This window comes from Pteropus vampyrus, unplaced genomic scaffold, assembly GCF_000151845.1.
Source record: "Pteropus vampyrus isolate Shadow unplaced genomic scaffold, Pvam_2.0 Scaffold33, whole genome shotgun sequence".
Taxonomy (NCBI): Eukaryota; Metazoa; Chordata; class Mammalia; order Chiroptera; family Pteropodidae; genus Pteropus; species Pteropus vampyrus.
In genome coordinates this window covers 10133976-10150464 of record NW_011888814.1, presented here as the reverse complement: position 1 = coordinate 10150464, position 16489 = coordinate 10133976, and the positions used below count along the sequence as shown (strand labels likewise).

Genomic DNA, 16489 nt, shown 5'->3' with positions numbered 1-16489 from the left:
CATTCGTTTACCAAACATTTATTGAAGGTTCACTAGGTGTCAAGGACTGAGCTAGGTGCTGGGTAAAGGATGGTAATTAAGGGGCGAATCAACAAGAATGACCTCTACACTCTCATGGAGCTTTTATTGTCTGGTGGATTTATTGTCTATAGGCATTCTAAAAACACACAAATGAGTAAATGTAGATTTCGATGAATGCTTTGTAGGAAAAGGGCAGAGTACTGTTGAGAGGGACAATACCATGGTGTGATGCGGGGGGTGGGGGTATTAGAAGGCCTCGCAGCAATAAATGGTGGCCATGACCAAGAGGAAGAGTGTTTCAAGCAGAGAGGGAACAGAGTATGCAGAGGCCCTGGAGCAGGGGCAAACTGGTGCTTTTGAGGATTTGAGAGGTGGCCAGTGTGACCTGAGAGGTAGGAAGGGACCAGGTCGAATAGAGCTCTGGAAGCCGTGTTAAGGTTTTGGATTATATCCTAGGAGTGATGGGAAGCCATTGAAAAGTTTTAATATGAGAAGGGACATGATGAATTCTGTATTGGGGAAAAAACTGTCTGTGTCGCAGTGTGTATAGTGAATGGATTGGAGGGGAAAACAGTGGGGAAAAAAACAGATTAGACAAAAAGATCACATCTATGAAAATAGGCTCAAATACTTATGATTTTGCTATGAAAAAAATAGAATCGATAGTATCCTTTATTTAGCAGAATTTGCTTTGAGTTTACCAGGTTTCTCAGCAGCTATGAAAAGAGCATTTTCTTGTTAAAAATAATATCAGTACAGAAGAGTCAGATGTTAGTGATTTCAAATTATTAAACATAAAACGAAACTTGGAAAAAGACAGTTACAACTTTGTGAAAAATGAAAAATAATAAGATCATATCAACCTTTTTTTCTTAGTAAAATACCAGTGACACCATATAAAAGGCAGAATCTAATAAGAAAACATTAAAGTATATGAATGTGTACCAAAAGTAATTATCTGTTTATGATATTTTAAGTTTTCATGTAAAGAAACTTTAAAATTTTGCTTTATTATAATGGATGTACATTTTTTTTTTTATTTTTTAGAATAAAGCCAATATGATAAAAACAGTTCATTGGTTAATAAATATTTCAAAAGTCCCCCTTTTCACTTTCAAGTGTCTTAGTTTATACAATAAATTATATGGTTAGAGATGGAGGATCTCTAGCGATCAATCAGACTGGTAAAAAAGTGATCAAGTTGTAGTAAAAGATGTATATTTTATTGCGCTGACTTAGGATTCTCCCCAGATTTCTGAAAACAGAAAGGCAGTTGCAATACCAAGTATTGCTGTATCAGTTTACCCACATCTCCAGGGCCATGAATTAACTTGTTCTGAGCCCTCACTTAAAAAAAAAAGAGAGGGAAAGAAAAAAACACGTTATTCCCTATCTAGACGATCCACTCACGAGAGTTCTATCTTGGTTGTAATTCTAGTTTTCTTTCTCACACAGGCATTTTATTGCTGCTTCTCAAAGTTAGAAGAGTCGGAATATTTCACCACCCAGAGTTTCTCTGCCTCCCATATCTAAGCTCGAACCTGCCAGTAGACAATACCATGTGACAGCTGAGTAAGTAGATGCTGCTGTGTGTTTGTTTTAGTGCTTTAAAAAAAAAAATTTAACTTTAAAGTTTTAAAATATTAGGCATTTTAATTGAGTTCTTTAGATTTTGTTGTTGAATAATGATGGCAATTATTATAATTCCAATAAGTGAATATTTATAAATAATGGGATTCTGGAAGAAATTAATCCCCTGATGATTAAAAAAAATAATGAAAACATTTCCATGCATAATACTTTAGCTATTAAGAAACAGGATTTAAATGCATATATGAAAAATTTAAAAGCATTCTCCTTGGTGTTTTATTTCACTTTTATATATTGAAATGTAAAATTATTAGTAAAACAACTGTTCTGAATTTTTTAAATGCAACTACATCTATACAAAAAAATTATCTTTTAACAGAATATATTTTGGTTAACTTGAAATAAATACTGTTTTTTTTTAATGGAAATAATTTAATAATTCTATTTGGAAATAATCATTTTTTCCCCCTGCCAATATAGAAAAGAACATAGAATCTTTCCAGGTCTAACTTTGTTTCTTAATTGAGGAGCCTAGGGAAGAAAGGCATTTATTCTTTCTAATCTAAACATCTGAATGATATTTGTCTTCCTCTCTCAGACTTATTTTTCTTAACATAATACCCTCTAGATCCATCCATGTTGTCATAGATGGTAGTAAGATTTCATTATTTTTTTATGGCTGAGTAACATTCCATTGTATATATCTACCACATCTTCTTTATCCAATTATCTATTGAGGGGCACTTAGGTTGCTTCCATATGCAGGCTATTATAAATAACACTGCAGTGAACATACAGATGCATATATTTTTTCAAAGTAGTGTTTTAGATTTCTTTGGATAAATACCTAGAAGTGGAATTGCTGGGTCATAAGGTAGTAGTTTTGTTTTTAATTTTTTGAAGAAACTCCATACTGTTTTTCATAGTGGCTGCACCAATTTTCAATCCCACCAACAGTGCATGAGGGTTCCCTTTTCTCCACATCCCTGCCAACACTGTTGTTTGTTGATTCACTGATGGTGGCCATTCCGACAGGTGTGAGGTGTTATCCCATTGTGGTTTTAGTTTACATTTCTTTGATGATTAGTGACATTGAACATCTTTTAATATGTCTGTTGGCCATCTGTATGTCCTCTTTGGAGAAATGTCTGTTCAGGTCCTCTGTCCATTTTTTAATTGGATCGGTTTTTTTTGGTGTTAAGTCACATGAGTTCTTATAAATTTTAACCCCTTTGTGAATGTGTCATTGGCAAATGCCTTCTCCCAATCAGTAGGTTGTCTTTTTATTTTGTTGATGGTTTCCTTCGCTGTGCAAAAACTTTTTACTTTGATATAGTCCCATTTGTTGATTTTTCCATTTGATTCCCTTTGCTTGAGGAGATATATTAGAAAAAAATATTACTAAGAGCAATGCCAGAGAGTTTACTGCCTATGTTTACTTCCAGGAGTTTTATGGTTTCAGGTCTTACATTTAAGTCTTTAATCCATTTTGAGTTTATTCTTATATATGGTATAAGAAGGTAGTCTAGTTTCATTTTTCACTTATATGTAGAATCTAAAGTACAAAATAAAAACAAAACAGAAACAGACTCATAGATACAGGGAACAAATTGATGGTTACCAGATTTTAGTGGGGGAGCTCGGGGAGCTGGGAGAAAAAGGTGAAGTGACTAAGAAGTACAAATTGTTAGACACAGAATACTCACAGGGAGATAAAGTGCAGCATAGAGAATATAGTCAGTAACATTGTAATTGTGGTTGGTGTCAGACAGGTGCGAGACTTATCAGGGATCAGTTTATAAATTATGTAACTGTCTTAACCACTATGCTGTACACCTGAAACTAATACAAAATACTATCGAATGTCAAAAAATTCCCATCTGAATGAACTTTAAAGAATTGAACCAGTTATCTTGATATAAACTGGTTTCTCAGAATGGAAGTTATTGTTACTCTTGTCCTATCCATTGAAACTGTTTGACAAAACTAGGAAACCATGAGATCGTATCAGGGCGTTGTTTGAAATGCAATGAATAAATATTCAAGATGTTCCCCTCTATGATGGGGTTATTTAGTTTTGGTCTGTATCTGTGCTGGTCCCATGTGGCAGTCACTGGCCACATGTAGCTGTTGACATTTGATATGTGGCTAGTCCAACTGAGATGTGCCGTGCATAAAATCCCCACCACATTTCAAAGACTTAGTATGAAAAAAAGGCTAAGAAATTTTATGCATCATTTTTGTATGAATTACATGTTGAAGTAGCAATATTTTACATATGTAAGGTTAAATAATATTAAAATAAATTTAACTTATTTTTTTACTTTTTTATGTATCTGCTAGTAAATTTTTAAATTACTTGTGGCTTACGTTCTATTTCTAATGGAGAGAACTGGTCTGTATCATCATATACAATCAACATTCTTAGTTATCCATTACTCAGCCTTCTGTAGGCCTTCAACCTCCTGGTCTGTGTATGGATCAGTTAATATAAATCTATATTGTTTTAAGAAGGTGATTCTTTGATTCATTAAATATTTAACGAGTACCTACCATTTGCCTGACAGTATTCTAAGTACTCGTGATACAGTAGTGAGCAAAATAAACAAAACTTTCTGCCTTCATGGAGTTGACAGTCTATCGGAAAGACACAGACTATAAACAACTGAAATATATAATCTATTGGAAGGCAATAGTGCTTTGGTGAAAATGTAAGGGGTTCAATTATAAATAGAGTGTTCAGGGAAGGCCTCACTTGAAAGGCGATGTTTGGGGCAAAGACTTAAAGAAGGCGAGAGAAAAAGACCTGTAGGTATTCGGGGGCAGAGTGATCTAGGCAGCGGGAATAGGAAATGCAAAGCTCTTGAGGCAGGGGTGTGCTTGTCTCATTGGACAGTAGGAGGCTTTGTGATTGGTTAGAATGGAGTGAGTGACGGGGACAGAAGGAGATGAAAGATAATGGATGTGAGCAGTGGCTTTTATAAGGATTTTGGCTTTGAGCAAGATGAAAAGGAATTGGTAGGGTTTGAGAAGAGAGTAAGATGATTTTTCTGTTGAAGCTGCTGTGATTAGAATAGCCTGGGGTGAGTATGGGGGCAGGTGAGTATGGGGGCATTGCAAGGGTGAAGCAGAGAGACCCAATTCAAGACTCCTGCAGTGACCCAGTTGAGCGATGATGGTGCCTGAGACCATAACCAAGGGAAGGAATGAAATTCTAGTTATATGTTGCTGTGAAGTTGAAAACGGATGAAAAAGAAAGAGATGTGTCAATGGTGATTATTTTTGGCCAGAATAACTGAAGAATGGAGTTGCCTTTTGTTGAATCCGGGAGGGTCGTGGGAGGAATTGATTTGGGGCAACACCAGGAGCTCTACTTTGGACACATTAAATTTGAGATGGCACTTCAAACATCTAAGTGGAAAGGTCAAAGAGACAGATGAGTTCAGGTAGAGAGAAGTGAGGGTCAAAGAGGCAAAGTCATTGGCATTTAGCTGTTATTTAAAGCCTGGAGAAGAGTTGAGACCACCAAGGGAGTAAGAGTAGATAGAAAAAAGGAGAGTCAGGGACCACTGCACCCTCTGGAGTTTGGGAAATGAGATGGATTCAACAAGGGAGACTGAGGAATGGACCATAAGGTGGGAATATGGGATAGTCTGGTCTCCAAGGGAACAGAGCGTTTCAGGGAAGCAAAAGTAACCGGCCTCAGTTGCTGCTGGTGGGTCAGGTAGGATGTGAGCTGAAAACTGGTCATTGGATTTAGCAATGGGGAGGTTACTAGTGACCTTGACAAGAGTGTTTCAGTGAAGTGATGGAGTGGACTAGAGTCAAGGGAGAATGGGAGGAAAGGAATCAAAGAGGGTAAGTATACAGACGCTTCTGAGGAACTGTGGAGTCAAGAAGGGTCAAGGAAGTTTTCGATTTTAGTTTTTCAGATGAGAAAAATTGCCACATGTTTCTCTCAGTGCAAGTATTAGATTTCAAGATACTCTTCTGAAATACCTACCAGATTTGTGACACTTAAGGCTACCACCTCCGTGTGCGTACGTGGGGAGGATTAGTGTTTCTCTCCTAGGAGGATTTCAGAGAATTGTGTTTTGTAAGGGAGGTGTGTGTAGATCAGCATTACTTAGGTTGAAGGTTGCTTTTGCAATCTTTATGAAATTTGGCTTTATTTCTTCTTTCTCATGGCCTGTATTCACATTCCAGTAACTAAAAATGTTAAGGAAACAACTGTTAAACTAGTTACTCTCAACCGAAAGTGTTGAGACAGCTAATGTTTGGGGTTTAATTTCTTTTCCTTACCTTAAAGGAAGTTATCAAAGCATTAGAAGAAATTGAGGCAGAGACACACATTACCAGAATAACTAGATCTTAGATCTGATTTACTGGCTATGTGGAACATTTAATCCCTCTGTATTTCAGTCTCAACAGGTATAAAACGATAATATTTGCTCTGCCTACGACATGAGGTTTTTATGAGGATCAAACAGGGTAGTAGGTGAAAGAGCTTTGATGACTATAAACCATTCTATAGATATTAAGTAATAATGTTAAAAGCAAGTTAGGCTTAAGAATTTTGTGACAGTATTTGTCATAACTGGAGAAAAAGTGGAACGTAACAAAATCTGGGTTGAGGATAATTACAACACGTGGTAATTCTAATAGAATCTTTAAGAATTTGCCTTTGCCTGTGTCAAGCTTTGTTGATAACACCTCAGGATCTATCGTATTTGGGCTATCACAGAGTTTTGTGGTCAGGAGCCATGGCTGAGGTCCAAACAATCAATCAGTTTATTCCCTAGGATCCTCAAAATTACTGAACATCTGACTCTTTCGTTAGTTTACGTGTGGAGGACTCACTCTCCTAATGGAAAATGTTCAAGCTATGATGACAAATTTTATGTCAGACTTGAGAGCATTTCTATATTTGATACTTGAAGTGGAGTTGTAGTCATACTTTATTTTTGTAAGAGATTATGTTATGGAAAATGGAGAAATTTCAAATGGATAGCCAAGATCACTGCCATTAATGATGATGATTCTCTTTCTGAATAAAACAAGTATAAAAACTGGAAAAGATTGACAAAAACAATGATTTCTGGGCACCAGAAAAGGCAGACGATAAATATGTTGGAGCTTTGGGTAAGATTTTGCTGAGAAAAGATCACTGGAGTCACGTCAAAACGATACAGTAGCCAACTGCCACTCCCAGAGGCTAGAAATGTGGCAATTAAAGGATCAAAAAGGAAAAAAAAAAGGTTTAGCTGAGAGAAATTTAAGTATACCTAAACAAGTGGGAATATATACCATATTCATAGGTTGGAAGACTCAATACTGTTAATGCAGCACCTTTCCACAAATTGATCTGTAGAGTTAAGAAAGTCATTGTCTAGATCTCAGAAAGGATTTTTGTAGAAGAATATTTATAGAAATTGGCAAACAGATTCTAAGATTTGTATGGAAATGGAGAGAATCTAAAATAGTCAAAATGACTTAAAAAAAAAAATAAGAAAGTTGGAGGACCTATACAATTTGATTTCAGAACTTAACCATAAAGCTATAGTAATATACGGTATACTATACAGATACAGATAGACATCTAGGTCAGTGGGGCAGAACATCCAGAAGTAGACACATTGTGTAGTCAGTTGATTTTCAACAAAGGTGCTAAAGTAATCCAACAGAGACAGCACACAGTCTTCTCAACAGACAGCACTGCAACAATGGGATATCCATGTGAAGCAAAATGTACCTCAACTTTTACCTTACGTCACACACGAAAATGAACTTAAAATGGATCATAGAACAAAACGTAAAAAAGAAAACATGGCGGAAAGTCTTTGTGTCTTGGGTTAGACAAGGATTTAGCAAAAACGATATAAAAAGTGTTAAGTATCAAAGAAAAAATGACTTGGACTTCATTAAAATTAAAGTTTTGGTTTTTAAAAGACATCACCATTAAGAAAATAAAAAGTCATGTACTAGGAGAAAATATTTACAAAATATATGTCTGATAAAAGGTTTGTATCTAGAAAATACGTAAAGAACTCTAAAAACTCAGTCCTAAGACAGCGACTCAATTTAAATATGTGCAATTTAAATTTGGATAGACATTTCACCAAAGAAGATACATGAATGGCAAGTAAACACATGAAAAGAGTTTCAACATCATTAGTCATTAGGGAAATGAAAATTAAAGCCATAATAAGATATTGCTCCACACTCATTCTAATGACTAAATTGAAAAAGACTGACATTCCATGTGTTTGTTGACAAGGATGTGGAAACACCAGAATCCTCACATGTTGCCAGTGGGAATACAATATGTAGCCAACATGCTGGAAAATAGTTTGGCAGTCTCTTTAAAAGTCCAGCGGACAAAGACTTGCATACAATGTTCATAGCAGCTTAAGTTGCGATTGCCAAAAACTGGGACTAAGGTAAGCATCCACCAACAGATGAATGGATAAGCAAATTGTGGCATATCCACACAGTGGAATGCTACTCAGTGAAAACAAATGGACTTACTGATACACTCAGCGACGTGGTTGAATCTCGAAATAATTATGTTGCATGGAAAAACCAGACGTACCCCCCCTTCAAGTTCCATTTAACTGAAATTCTAGAAAATGCAGACTACTCTATAGTGACAGAGAGTGGATCAGTGGTTACCTGAGGATGTCTTGGGAGAGGAAAGAGAAAAAGATCCCAAAGAGAGGGGCACAAGGAAACACTGGAGGTGATGTATATATTCATTTTCTTGGTTGTGCATGATAGTTTCATGGGTGTATATGTATGTCAAATTGTATACTTTAAATATGTATAATTTATTATAAAGCAATCACATCTGATAAGGTTATTTAAAAAATTGTGCCCATTCAAAAACCAAACAAATGTTCACAACGGCATTATTCACAAAAGATAAAAACCAGACACAATCCAAATTCATTAGCTGGCGAATGAATAAAACAAAATGTTATCCACACAAGGGAATATTATTCAGTCGTGAAAAAGACTGAAGTTCTGATTCATGCTACTGATATATATGACAACATGGATGAACCTCAAAAACATTATGCCAACTGAAAGAAGCTAGAAACAAAGGACTATATATTGTATGATACTATTTATATGAAATCTTTAGAAAAGGCAAAACCATAGGTCAGATCAGTGGTTGCCTGGAGCCAGAGGAGGGAGCAGAGAGATTGGCTGTAAACAGGTACAAAGGAACTGTTGGGGTGATGGAAGCATTCTTGGTAATAGTTGTGCGGTTGGATAAATTTACTAAAGCTCATGTAAATGTACATTTAAATGGATGACTTTCATGGCATATAAATTATACCTCAAAAAAGCAGTTAATAAAATGGATGGCCAGTCAGATTTGTAAATTCTCTTTAAGGTGACTATTCAAGAAATTAGACTATATTGCTGATTTCATTGCAATAATATTGCCTTGGAATACTTTAGTGAGAACCATCGAATTAATGTTCTGTGTCAGATGCTTCTTTGATTCTAATGAAAATGGCAATCTTTATTAGTTGCTTTTTCCAGAATTTCTCGTTCAGTAACAGCTGTGTTTCCCTTGCATGTGAACATTGGTTTAGAATGATTGGTTTTATGTTTAATAACTATTAACACTCACTACTGGAAGAAATGGTAGTTTCTTAGGTTAATATTCTGTTCATGTAAAGTAGTTCAAATGTGTTAGTGGGATGTTGTCCTCCACCTTTCAGCTTTTAGGAAGAAAAATAGATGATGGCCTAACTCCTTTGTATTCTTTAGATACTGAAAGGCACACCACCGTTCCAGGCCTGGGGTGCCCAGCCACTGCCCTCAACCCCAGATAGGCGGAGAAATCCCAGATACACGGAGAAATCCGAGCATAACCTGAGCACGAGATCCTTTCAGAGAGCAGGAGAGCACAGAGCAAAGGAAGAGAAAGCAACCCTCTGGAACACCTCTAGCTGGGTCCGGCCGTGTTTGGCACCAGACGAGGAGTTGGTGACCTTATGCCTTTGCTCCTGCATATCCTCACATACAAACTTAGAGACAGAACTTTACTTTCTTAGGTAAAAGTGGGTGGGTATATTTCAGGTAGAAAATTACCTAAATCAGAATCTTACGAGAACATTTTTTTGCTCATGGTTCTGCCCAAGTCCCTGCACAAAGAAAAAATTTATTTTAGAAACAACCACTCCTTTGACTGAAATTCATTCAGCTATTTTTCCAAATAAGGTAGCAACTGTGCAACCAAATTCCCTTTTTTCTTCTTTTCTCTCTTCCCCAAACAAATCCTTTACTCAACGAAGATTTATGGGACACTCGTTTTTGTCTGGCATTCTAAAGATGGGACTGAAAGGAGCATGGGATATGACATGGACATGATGTAAGCATGGGGGTAAACGAGATGGACAGTTTCTTAGTTTGGCCATTCTCATTATTTCTGCCTTGTTTTTCTTTTGAAAGAATTACTTTTGATAAGGAGATCCATGATATACAAAATAATACCCCATTTTTGTACTTTTTTGAGAACATTGAAAAATAATTTGGAAAATAACTTTTTTTTATGAAAACTTGAGCCCATTTTTCACTTTCCTATTTTGTTAATGATCACGAATATATTATACTAAACTGATAATAACACTATCTAAACAGTTGCTTTGAAAGTACATCAGAACAGGAGGAGTTAAGAATAGGTTCTCCCTATTGCTTCAGACTTATCTTTTGGTAATGTGAGGTCAGATCCTGCTTTAAATGTATTCTTGGGTGAGGTATTTTGAGGAAGTGAGTTGCTTAACCTCAGTTAGGCTCTTTCCTTGTGTGTAAAATGAAGACAATGAAGTACCTACCCCAGCTGCTGTAAAACTCAGAAATAACTTCCGGGTTTGCGTCCCAGTGCAGACGGGCAGTTTCCTTTTGTACCACAAGAGGGAGAGCCTGCGTTGTTGCTACCCTGAGCTGAGGTCTGAATTCTTTTCTAAAATGTGGCTGGAAAGTTAGGATCCAGCGGATTGCTGGGAAAATGTGAAAGAAAAAGATTTGTCGACGATGTTAAGAGAAAGGGAACTCGAAACATGTAGTGATGAAAAGGAAGAGATTGTGAATAAAATTCCTTTTAAGATATGAAAGCTTTTGACAACATAGATAATTACAGATTTTATTCCAAATAAACACCCCCTCCCCTTTATTTTTGTCTATCTATACCTGAGAATTTCGATTTATTTATTTTGGTTTTTTTTTGTTTTTTTTTTTTTTTACTTTGTGACTGTGTCTTTTATATCAAACAAATATAGGATCCAAAATTTAGTTTCTCAGTACTGGTCCTGAATAATTAATATTGGTTAAAGATAAATTGGATTGTTTGCTCAGTTTCTTGGATACATACAAAACCTGTTTGCTTTAAATTAGTAAGTCAAGAAGTCTTTGAATTTGTTCCTTCTCGCCCAACCCCCAGCTTTTTTTTCCTTATTTGAGCTTCTGGATTCTTTTATGTGATGTTTTGCTGTCATACATTGCTCAGAAGGTTGAGTGGGGACAAGGAAAAACATTGTGAATCAACCCTAGGGACACGGAACTAATTTTAATATACGGTGAAATTTTGAAATTTGAAACCAAGATCAGAGCTAAACAAATAAGAGTGAAGATAGCAGTTATGGAATTATTCTAATAAATTTAGGGAAGTCTTTTTTTTTTTTTTTAATCTCAATCATGTGAATGTTTCCTTTCACTATGCTTTTAGATTTAAATTGTCTGGATCATCTCTTCATTTTGCCAGCATTTGTATACAGAAATCATGAGCACGTTGTGTTTAACATAACTAAATTATACTTAAGTATTTTTTGTATTGGAAAATGTGAATTTAGAAAGAACAATCTTAGGCATCTCTTTTTACTCTGAATTCTACTTTTAGGAATTTTCTCTGAGACTTGTTCTTGGTTTACAGTCAAACTTCATTGGTTCAAATTATGGCACCTACTATGTTTGAAACTTGGCAAAAAAGCAAAGTTACCCCTTTACTTTCATTCTCACTCATTTGAAATCTGATAATTTCTTGAGCAGGAAGAAGTGGAATTACTATAGGAATTATATGGCATGATTTTATCTGTGGAGCAGCCAGTTTAAAATGAACACTGCTGGTACACTGCAAGGAATTACAAACTTGTAAATACTTTTGAGATTGCAGCATTAAAAAAAATAATAATTTAAAGGATAGAAGAACTCTGTAGCTCTGTTTTCTTTGCTTCCACCATGAAATTTGTTCTTGTTCCAAAATGTGGAAACGTCCATGATAATCTGTTGTCCATATGAATGTCATCCATCTTGTTTATTGTGGTAAAAAGAAGAGAATAATCGATACAGGGACAGGCCGTCCCTTTTCTTTAAAGTTATTTTAAAAAATTATGGAATATTTCAGGCATACGAAGAAAGCATAGGGAATATTATGGAATCAGAATGTTATGTAGCTATTAAAACACTACAGGATTCTTCCACAAGCCTGTTCCCCTTTCAGCCTTACGGATGTAACTGTCCTGAACTTGGTGTTTATCATTCTCACACATGTTTTTACACTTTTACTAAGTACAGATGTGTTCCTAAACATAAATAGTAGGAATGGTGAATAGTATGAATTTTAATTTTCTTACCAAGTTTCTAAGCGAGCAGTGCGTTGTTGTTGACTGTAAGCGGTGTTGGAGAGCGGAGCTCTAGAACTTTTTCCTCTTGCGTGGCTGAAACTTTATACGCACTCGGCAGCAGCTCCTCATTTCCCGTGACAACCGTCATCTATTTTGAGCTTCTGTGAGTTTGACTCCTTTATATACTTCATATCAATGGAAATCATGCCATATTCCTCCTTCTGCTATTGGCTTATTTCTCTTAGCATAATGTCCTAAAGGTCCTTTCACGTTGTCGCATATAACAGGATTTCCTTCCTTTTAAAGGCTGATTAATATTCCAGTGTATGTACACACCACAGTTTCTTTGTCCATTCACCTGCAAGTAGACATCTTAGTTTTTTGTTTTTGTTTTTGTTTTTGTTTTTTAACCTTTTTTGGCTAATGTGAATAATGCTACAGCGAACATGGTAATGCAAATACCTCTTCGAGATCCCGATTTCAGTTGTTTTGGATAACTATCCAGAAGTGGAGTTGCTGGATCATATGGTAGTTCTATTTTTAATATTTTAAAGAAGCTCCATATTGTTTTCCACAGCAGCTGCACCATTTTATGTTCCCACCAACAGTGCACAAGGGTTCTCATTTTGTTCACATCCTTGCCAACACATGGTATTTATTCATTTATTTTGGTTCATGGCTATCCTAACAGGTGAGATGATTCCGTGGTTTTGATTTGCATTTCCCTGCCGATTGGTGATGTTGGTCAGTTTTTCGTATACCTGTTAGCCATTCGTATGTCTTCTTTGGAGAAATAAATGTCCGTTCACGTGTTTTGCCCATTTTTAAGTCTTTTTATTTATTTATTTACTTACTTACTTATTTACTATTGAATTGTAGGGGTCTTTATGTACCGTGGATATTAGGGTACCCGTATGTGGTTTGCAGTCGTTTTCTCCCATTCAATGTATTTCCTTTTCGCTGATTATTTCCTTTCCCGTGCAAAAGCTTTTCACTTTGACGTAGTCCCACTTTTCTGATTTTGCTTTTGGTGCACGATCAACGTCGTGAAACTTTTCTTTTGTATTTTCTTCTAGTTTTACAGTTTCGGCTCTCTTATGTTTAAGTCTTTAACCCATGTCGAGTTGACTTTTGCGTATGATATAAGGTAAGGGTCCAGTTTCATTCTTTTGCATCCAGTTTTCTAGCACCAATTACTGAAGACCGTGTCCTCTCCCCTTTGCGTTTTCTTGGTGCCCTAATTGAAGATCGAGTGACTATATACGCATGGACTTACTTCTGTTTTTTTTTTGTTCTGTTCCATTGATCTTACACATCTGTCTTTATGCTAGTGCCAGTTTGAGAAGAGTAGCTTTAATATTTCTTTAAATATTTGATATAATTCGCCAGTGAAGCCATTGGTTCTGGGCTTTTCTTCGTTGGGAAGTCTTTTATGACTGATTCAACCTACTTACCAGTTACAGATCTGTTCATGTTTTCTATTTCTTCATGATTCAGTCTTCGTATATTCTAGTCTTCTGTGTTTCTAGGAATTTATTCATTTCTTCTAGGTTATTCCATTTGTTGATATGAAATCTTTTTTATTTCTGTGGCATCAGTTGTTATGTCTCTCTCATTTCTGATTTTATTTGAGTCTTCTCTCGTTTTTGTCTTTTGTCAAGGTTTGTCAATTTCGTTGATCTTTTCAAAAAATCACCTCTTAGTTTTGTTGATATTTTTCTACTTTTTATTCCATTTATTTCTGCTCCAATGTTTGTTATTTCCTTCCTTCTGCTAAGTTTGTTCTTTTTCTATTTCCTTGAGTTGTAAAGTTAGCTTGTTTATATAGGACCTTTCTTCTTTTTTAACGTAGGTGTTTACCACTATTCTCTCTTAATATTACTTTTTTGCATCCCATAAGTTTTGGATGTTGTGTTTTTGTTTTTGTTTCTCTCAAGATATTTTCTAATTTCCCTTTTGATTTTTTCTATGACCCATTGGTTGTTCAAGGGCGTGTTATTTAATTTCCACATGCTTGTGAATTTTCTAGTTTTCCTTCTGTTGATTTCTAGTTTCATTCCATTGTGGTTGGGAAAGATAACTTGGTATGATTGTAATCTTCTTAAATTTGTGCAATACATGCTTTTAAACAAGATATAAATTGTGTCTGTTGAAAGTAGAATTCCAACTCTTCCACCATGTGAGGCATCTGTGACCCAGGAAGGGACCTCTCACCAGACACCGAATCTGCCAGCACCTTGATCTTGAACTTCCCAGCTTCCGGAACTGTGAGAAATAAATTTCTGCAGTTTATAAGCCTATCTGTCTGTCTGTCTGTCTGTCTGTCTGTCTGTCTATCTATCTATCTATCTATCTATCTATCTATCTATCTATCTATCTATTTATTTATCAATTCCAAAGAAAGCAGAACATACAGGAAATTTACTGAGGGAGATTTTCAGATTAACCTAAAATCAATTACCTGTGGAAGAGAAGGAAGCGGGATTGGGCATAGAAAGAAACTGGGCTGCAACACAGTCACAGGAAAAGCCTCAGCTGACCCCAAGGGGAGCACTGAAGGTGCGATAGCCATTCTTAATTGTCTCAAGTGGGATGAGGGACCAAGCATTTGGAGCCTCACCTTGACTGGTAATTGGATGCAGGCTGTCTGTCCATGGAGAGGGAATGTGACTTTGGTGAAGTGACTCTCTTCGACTGGGGATTGTCAGCTGGCAGCATGCACAGTAGCTGGACAAATAGCCCTTCGGTGTCTAAGCGAGACCTAAGCACTTGTCAGCACTCACTGTAGTACATATTCTCCACATCATTGCAGCTTGCCTTTTTGACCCAAAGTTATGTTTTTGAGATTTATTCATATTGAATTTATAGCTGTAATCACTTGTTTGGTTTTATAGTTTTCAGTTTTATAAATATGTCACAGTTTTAAAATACATTTTCCATTTATTTAAGTTTTGCAGTCGTTCACTATTGAAAAAAATATGGCTCTAAGAATTTATTTATATATCTCAGTGCATGTACTTAGTTAATCTGGGGTATATAACCAGAAAATTCTTGGGATTTAGGATATGCATAGCTTCAGATTTAATAATTGTAATGAAATTGCTGTCCCAAGTAGTTGTATCTTGCTCCATGTTCCTAAAACCCCTTGTCATTGTCAGACTTTAACTTCGCCAGTTTGATGGGTATAAAATGATATTGCAATTATGGTTTTAACTAGAATTTTGTTGATTACTGGAGAGATTGAGAATTTATGTGTTTATTAGCTACTCGAGTTTCTTCTCTGAAATGTGTATTCCAATCACCTACCCATTTTCCTGTTTTTTTTTTCTTATTAATTTGTAGGCAATCTTTATATTTTTTTCTTACCCATTCTTTGTTGCCTATATATGTACAAATATCTCTGGATTTTTGGCTTGATTGTTCACTTTTTAAGTAATGTCTTCTGTTGAATAGGAGTTTTCCATTCAGTGCAAATTTAATCTGTCCTATCCTTTGTGCATTGTTTCTTTGTGTCTTATTTTAAAAATTCTTCCTTAAGCTGAGGTCATATAAAATATTCTCTGTTTTCTAACAAAAGTTTTAAAGCTTTGCTTTTCACAGTTTCACATTGTAGCCCATCTAAAATGGAGTTTTGTGTGTATTGTGAGGTATAGATACCTTATTTTATTTTTCTATGGATAACTGGTTTTCCCAGCAGCATTTATTCACTAGTGCATGTTTTCTCCACTGAAGTGCGGTGGCATTTTGTCATATCAAGTTTCCATTTGTGTAGATCTTTTTTTAAAATTAAATTTGTTGGGGTGACATTGGTTAATAAAATCATGTAGGTTTCAAGTGTGTGATTCAGTAATCCATCATACATATGTTTCATTGTGTGTTCACTAATTTGGGGGGTTATTTTGTTCTACTGGTCGATTATATTTTCCTGTTCTAATTTCACACTTTCTTTATTATGATTTTATTTCTTTATGGTGTCTTGTTGCCTGGTAAGGTAAGTCCTCCCTTCTCCTTGTTCTTCTTTAAAATTATCCCTTCTTTTTGCCTTTTGCTCTTCTCTATGGATTTTAGAATGAGGCTCCATGAGAAACATTTCCTTTGAGTGAGTTTATGTGTTAAATTTATAGATTGGTTTGAGGAGAATTGACAACTTTGCTGAATAACTGTTTCCTGTTGATTTCTTCTTTAATATCCATATTTAAATCTTTTTACCGTACACATACTTTTTATAACTTACTTTTTTTTTT

General features: G+C 35.6%; 1 long non-coding RNA gene across 5 annotated transcripts in view; it reads left to right on the top strand.

Moving 5' to 3' along the window:
* The window catches only part of LOC111737971, a 66327-nt gene that overhangs the window by 45124 nt on the left and 4714 nt on the right, over nucleotides 1-16489 (top strand). For 3 of the 5 annotated variants that reach the window (XR_002779644.1, XR_002779643.1, XR_002779640.1), the window contains one exon: nucleotides 1477-1593. This is a non-coding gene — a long non-coding RNA (uncharacterized LOC111737971). Of the gene's footprint in view, nucleotides 1-1476; nucleotides 1594-9393; nucleotides 9999-16489 lie in introns of those variants that run through there. The other 2 variants (XR_002779642.1, XR_002779641.1) reach the window with 2 other exon arrangements.